The sequence below is a fragment of the Podarcis liolepis genome (assembly GCF_965112155.1).
Source record: "Podarcis liolepis genome assembly, chromosome: 17".
Classification (NCBI taxonomy): Eukaryota; Metazoa; Chordata; class Lepidosauria; order Squamata; family Lacertidae; genus Podarcis; species Podarcis liolepis.
This window is the reverse complement of record NC_139571.1, coordinates 641,893-648,932: the sequence shown is the minus strand read 5'-3', so window position 1 is coordinate 648,932 and position 7,040 is coordinate 641,893. Positions and strand designations below refer to the sequence as shown.

Genomic DNA, 7,040 nt, shown 5'->3' with positions numbered 1-7,040 from the left:
CTTCAGAAGAGCATGATCACTCACGCCTAATGATCCTTCCACTTCTACCCCACTAACCAGGTCATCAACATTGGTTAGGACCAGATCTAAAATGGCTGTTCCTCTTGTTGCTTCTCCCACTTTCTGGACAATGAAGTTGTCTGCAAGGCCAGTGAGGAATCTGTTTGACCTTAGGCTCTTGGCTGAGTTTGACATCCAACAAATATCCGGGTAATTGAAGTCCCCCATTACTACTATCTCCCTTCCTTTTGCATGCTTGGCCATCTGTTCCAGGAAGGCATCATCTATGTCCTCCGTTTGGCTTGGGGATCTATAGTAAACTCCCACAATGAGGTCACTGTTATTCTTCTCTCCCTTACTTTTGACCCAAATGCTCTCACTTTGGCTTTGAGGTTCTAAATCTTGGGTCTCTTCACAGGTATACACATCCCTGACATATAACGCCACTCCTCCTCCTTTCTTGTCTGGTCTGTTTCTCTGAAATAGATTGTATCCCCCCATTATTACATTCCAATCGTGGGACTTATCCCACCAGGTTTCAGTGATGCCTATTATGTCATATTTAGTTTGCTGTACCAAGAGCTCAAGCTCATCTTGTTTATTTCCCATGCTTTGCGCATTAGTGTACAGACATTGAAGTCCATTAATCATTCCCCCGTGTCTCTTATTTAAGGATTTTTTCCTCCCACCACTAGGTCTGCGTGCTGTTTGCTCCATTTGGTCTATGACATTTGGATGATCATCTTCATCAATTGATAGACTCCTACCTTCAGGAGCACTGTCCCTCGCCCACATTAGTCAGTTTAAAGCCCTCCTGATGAGGTTTCTGAGATTTTTGGCAAAAACATTTCTCCCAACCGTTGTGAGGTGCAGCCCATCGCTTGCCAGAAGTCCATCTTCAAGAAACTGCAGTCCGTGATCTAAGAATCCAAACCGTTCCTGTTGACACCATTTGTGAAGCCAGCTGTTCACTTCCACTATTTTTCCCTCTCTCCCTGGGCCACGTCGTTCAACTGGGAGGACAGATGAGATGACAATTTGTGCATTTAATTGCTTCAATTTCCTGCCCAGAGCCTCGTAGTCTCTTTGATCTTCTGGAGGCTATTGCTTGCAGCGTCATTGGTTCCCACATGAACCAAGAGGAAGGGGTATTTGTCAGTGGGTTTTATGATTCCTTGCAGTCGTTCAGTTACATCTTGGATCTTAGCCCCGGGGAGACAGCACACTTCCTGAGACATCTTGTCAGGCCCACAGATCACTGCTTCTGTTCCCCTCAGTAGGGAATCCCCTATCACCACTACACGCCTCCTCTTGGGTTTGGTCGGGGTTCTTCCGTGAGCTGTCCGTTCCAAGGTCGCCTGCACATTCCCTGAGGACTGACTTTGCTGCTTGTCTTCATATACCTGATCGACTGTAATGAGGGAGAGATCCTCAAATGGAGTCTGTTCTTCGTCTTCCATGCTAGGGGAGAGGACCTCAAAGCGATTGTGTATTTCTAAACAATCAGAGTGAACCCTGGGCCTCTTACTTCTTTGAGTCACGTTTCTCCATATATCTGGCTCCTGTGTTGGTGAATAGCCTCCTCAGGGGAGTCATAGAATCATAGAGTTGGAAGAGACCACAAGGGCCATCGAGTCCAACCCCCTGCCAAGCAGGAAACACCATCAGAGGACTCCTGACATATGGTTGTCAAGCCTCTGCTTAAAGACCTCCAAAGAAGGAGACTCCACCACACTCCTTGGCAGCAAATTCCGCTGTCGAACAGCTCTTACTGTCAGGAAGTTCTTCCTAATGTTTAGGTGGAATCTTCTTTCTTGTAGTTTGGTGGAGACGGTGTGCTCTGTTGCTTCCAAGAAGAGCTCCAGCTCTCTAATTCTTTGGAGTGTAGCTACACGTTCCTCTAGTTGCTGGACTTTATTAGCTTTTACATCGCTATTATTTCAGGAGTCTATATTTCTATTTAAAAATTGTCAATGAGAAGATCACAGCTAACAAGGGATGGTATTTTTTGCATGGGATTGCTGATTGCTATGCAAACATTCAGTTCACTTACAACGTTGCAATAATTTTGTATGGATGATCAGGTATAAAACCATTACCAGCATGTGAATCTGCACGGGGCAAGCTTGAGCTGCAGTGTAGATCCCCAACATGTGTTTTTCACAAACCTAGAAATGGAGCTATGGCTCTTCTCCCAAGAAAAACCTAAGAAACCTATGAGATGGCTATGGCTCAGTATTGACAGCACAGACAGACAGCAGACTTAGTAAAAAAAGTTTGTATTCCATGTAACACATCTATATGGCTTCGTTGGATAAGAGCAATTCAGTTTCTTGCTCCCATTTCTTCAGATTGTCTGAGAAACTTTCAGATGCCCCGTTGGCCATATCAGTAGACCTATGCAACGTGTTGGGAACCTTTGGCCCTCCAGATGTTGCTGTACTACAACTCCCATCTTCCCTGGCCATTGGCCATGCTTACTAGGGCTGCTGGGAATTGTAGTTCAGCAACATTTGGAGGGCCGAATGTTCTGGCCTATGTGCAGAGAGCTGTGTGGACTGTAGCTCTTCTAAAATATTTTGAGGGACAACAGCCTTACAGTGTCGGCTGCAGTTCTAATCTTGGTAGCTCAGATGTGTGATGCACTTCAGTTTATGGCGGTCCATGCAGTCAAACCACTGTGTAATCTCTGTCTGCATGGCTGACTTCCTGCAGTGTGGAGATGCTCCTGCTCTTAGAAATTCTCTTAATACACCTTGGTGTCTGCTTTAAGAAGCTTGCATCCTTGATTTGCCTTGAATATAAAATTCAAATGGCTGAGTCATACTAGGGTTGTACATTTTTTTAAAAAAAGGATTCTCTCCCTCAATATGTACAATACAAAGGTAATAGAAGTGTCCTTAGTACTCATTTTCCTTTGTCACAGAGCCTGTTCCACAGAGGTTCAACAGGATAATCCTGAAAAGAATCCGATTGTGTCTTGGTCTTCACAAAAGGAGTACTGTACTACCTTGTAACTTACCTAACTTTATTTTGGGGATTAGAGAAAGACAGGCCAATCATAACTAAATCCAGACAAGACTAAAGTAATTATATTGGCAGGCGTTGTGACTTGAAAGGGCCCTGACCTCCAATTCTGATAGAATATGGCCCATTTTAGTCTCTTAGACTCTTTGTCCCGGAGTGATCATGGATCCATCACTAGAATATCCAGGTATCTGTGGTGGTGCTTTCCACCAGGCCCTCTTGCTGAAGAAGCTGTGACTTGGTCTGACAGGTGCAGATCTACTGAATGTCATTCATGACTTCAGAGCTTCAAGGCTAGCCTAACTAAAAATGTGCTATATGTAGTGTTGCCTTTCCTGACCGTGTGGAGACTTCGGAGCTTCAGCCCACTGGGACACCGCTGCTGCCATGAGTGTTGGAAGGAAGACCTGTTCCCTGCAAGGCCCTTTCCACCTGGCCTACGGGACAGGGACCAGACTCACCCTGCACAACATAAGAGACTCCTGGGAGGACGGAGGGACATTGCCCTGCTGTGAGTCCAGACTCACTGGAACAAACTCCAGTTGGGGCAAATGTCAAAAATGCTTTTAAATCTTTTAAAATAGTTTTTAATCTGTGGCATTTTAAATGTTTTGTTGTTGCTTTTTTACTCTGTTGGGGATGGGATAAACGTTTAGTTGGGGCTGGGGATTAGTTTATTTTAGTATAAATGGTTTTTAAAAAATTAGTTTCTACTGTCTTACTCGGGTCGGCAAGGTTTACCTCACCTGGGCTGGTTCACTCCAGCAGAGATCCCTCCATGGGCCGGATCGTGCATGCGATTTCCAGCATCTTTGTCTACGCAGACATGATTTCCGGTGCCACAGAATTGAGTCCCCTCACCTCACTGGTTTAGCGCAGTGCATGGGACTCGCCAAGCAGACTGCTCGTGGTCCAGTTAAACAACCCCTATGGGCTGTTTGTGACCCATGGGGTTGCTGACCCCTGGTCTTACCTGTTTATTGTATAGTTTGTATTTTGTTCTGAAGGGGAGAGGGTCAGGGCTGCTTGGGAGTGGGCCCCAGCCAACAGAATGGCTCGGGCAGTTTCCACAGGGGACATCCCATCTCAGTGATCACGGGTAGGCGGAGGAGTTACGCTAAGACCAGACCATGTCATTTCCATGGAGGCAGGTTTAGTCATTGTTTGAAGACTATCCCTGCCTCGGTTTCTGGTCTTGACCGGAAGGATACTGGAATCAACAAGGGAGACCCACATGACCGTAAGGTGCTCTTGTGCAATGCCAGGTCAATGATTCACAAGAAGGCTGTCATCCACTACTTGATCGTGGATGGAGGACTTGACCTGGCATGTGTAATAGAGACTTGGTTGGAACAGGCAGATGGGCTGCTTCTTGTCGCTGCTTGTCCACCAGGTTTCTCTTATGCACAGCAACCCAGGTCAGGTGGGTGAGGAGGTGGGGGAATGCAGTGATTTTTAGGAAGACATTAGCTTGCGCCAGGTGTCCTAATGGGAAGACCCAGTTTTCTGAGTGCATGTTCTGAAAGTTGGGCAGGTTTAGTCATTGTTTGAAGACTATCCCTGCCTTGGTTTCTGGTCTTGACTGGAAGGATACTGGAATCAACAAGGGAGACCCACATAACCGTAAGGCGCTGCTGTGCAATACTAGGTCAATGATTCATAAGACCACTGCCATCCATGATCGTGGATGGAGGACTTGACCTGGCATGTGTAACAGAGACTTGGTTGGACGAGGCGCATGGTCCTGTTCTTGCTACTGCTTGTCCACCAGGTTTCTCCTATGCACAGCAACCCAGGTCATGTGGGTGGTGAGGGGGGATGCAGGGGGGAGGGGGGGATGTAGTCATTAGCTTGCACCAGGCGTCCTAATGGGAAGACCCAGTTCTCTGAGTGCATGTTCTGGAAGTTGGGCAATAGGGGCAGTACAGGATTCCTTTTGGTGTACCGACCTCCCCGCTGCACCAAGGATTCCCTGCCTGAGCTGCTTTTGGTCGTGGTGGATGTTCTCCTGGAGACACCTAGTTTGGTTGTCCTAGGGGATTTTAACATCCATGCCAACACAACCTTACTCAGGACTTCATGGAAAGCATGGCCTCAATAGGGCTGTCCCTGAATAAGTTTGGCCCAGAATGCTGCAGCGAGGCTCCTCACAGGGTCTCTGCCATGGGAGCATATTCACCCAGTGCTTTTCCAGCTGCACTGGCTCCCGGTGGAGGACAGGGTCAGATTTAAGGTGCTGCTTTTGACCTTTCAAGCCCTTCACGGCCTAGGACCCTCGTACCTACGGGACCGCCTCTCCCGGTATGCCCCACGGAGAGCCTCAAGGTCCATAAATAGCAACACCCTAGTGGTCCCAGGCCCTAAGGAAGTTAGATTGGCTTCAACCAGAGCCAGGGCCTTTTCAACTCTGGCTCCGGCCTGGTGGAACGCTCTGCCTCATGAGACCAGGGCCCTGAGGGATCTGATTTCTTTCCGCAGGGCCTGTAAGACAGAGTGGTTCCACCTGGCCTTTGGCTTGGAGCCAGTTTGATTCCCTCCCCCTCTTTTTTCTTTTCCCTTTCTCCTCCTGTGATGAGGCTACATTTTAATATTTTTATGTTTCAATATTTTAATGTTGTATTTTAATCTTGTTTTTAAGTTGTATTCATTCAACTTGTTTTTATTATTGTTAGTCTTGGCTGGGGAGGGTGGTGTATAAATTAAAAATTATTATTATTGTTATTATTATTACTACTATTATTATTATACCCGAAAGAGCGTCTCCACTCCCCTCATCCACCCTGGACTTTGAGGTCCATCTCTGAGGGCCTTCTGATGGTTCCCTCACTGCGAGAAGTGAAGCTACAAGGAAACAGGCAGAGGGCCTCCTCGGTGGTGGCGCCCACCCTGTGGAATGCTCTCCCATCAGATGTCAAGGAAATAAACAACCAGCTGACTTTTAGAAGACATCTGAAGACAGCCCTGTATAGGGAAGTTTTTAATGTTTGATGTTTTATCGTGTTTTCAATATTCTGTTGGGAGCAGCCCAGAGTGGTTGGGAAAACCCAGCCAGATGGGCAGGGTATAAATAATAAATTATAATTGTTATTATTATTCTAAAATGGGAAAGAGGCTGCTGTTAGGGATCCAGTGTCTGCTCCGTCAGCTTGTTATTTGGCAAGCTCAGTTCAAGGAGCCAGTGGCTATCCACAATGGCATAAATAAGAATAAACAGTTTGTGCCATATCTTCAGCCTAATGCTCCACCGTGGCCTTTAAGAAGCATTCCCCTTTGAGTTCAGATACATCACCTGTGCTCCAAATCAGGTCTGGGCACAATGAGGGGGTTTTTTTGGTGGCTGCCCTTCAGATGTAGAGCTCTGTCTGCCTAGAGGCCTGTTAAAGTCTGGACATCTGTGTCTTCTGGAAGCAGTGCAATACATTTAAAAATTCAAACTGGCTTTGAGTAGGGATAGAGAGGTAAACTAGAATAACTTACAGCACAGTTTCAGCTATGTTTCTTCAGAAGCAAGTCCGACTGAACTCAACAGGAGTTCCACCTAGTAAGAGGGGTTAGGGTTGGTTCCATAGTTCTTTTTCAATGAATCATTTATTGTGTTTGACTAAAAGCCATTACAAATCCAGTTACAAAACCAGCAAATCCAATAAAACCTATTAGGAAAGATCCAGAAAGAAACAACCATTTACATAGTTGACTCTGACCTGCTCAGATCTCTGTTTCACGGTGGTTTCTTCAGCTGAGTAATGAGGCAACGATGTCTTTAGCACTATTGCAGGTGGCCAACTCCTTCCTTTTGCCACCTGTTCATTGATTCTGTACACTTTAGAAGGGCTGGTGGATGGGAGGGTGGCCTGTTCAAATCCTGCCAGCCAGATTCACATTGGCGGGCTCTCATACCCCTGAGGAATGAGCTGAGCGGTTGAGAATAGCCGGGCTGTGTGGGAAGGTGTCATTGAAGGAGCCTAATAGACCCCTGGAGACCTGGGACCAGAGTCACACTTCCTCCTCTCCTT

General features: G+C 46.6%; 1 protein-coding gene across 2 annotated transcripts in view; it reads right to left on the bottom strand.

Annotated features, from left to right (window-relative positions):
• PTPN18 (protein tyrosine phosphatase non-receptor type 18) overlaps window positions 1-6,868 on the bottom strand; it is an 87,725-nt gene extending 80,857 nt beyond the window's left edge. Inside the window, exons 1-2 of one of the 2 annotated variants that reach the window (XM_083482539.1) lie at window positions 6,729-6,839; window positions 6,505-6,565 (exon numbers count right to left, since the gene is read on the bottom strand). The gene's annotated coding sequence lies outside the window, so the exon portion shown is untranslated. Of the gene's footprint in view, window positions 1-6,504; window positions 6,566-6,728 lie in introns of both variants that reach the window. The other variant, XM_083482538.1, reaches the window with a different exon arrangement.
• Window positions 6,869-7,040: the final 172 nt, after the last annotated feature.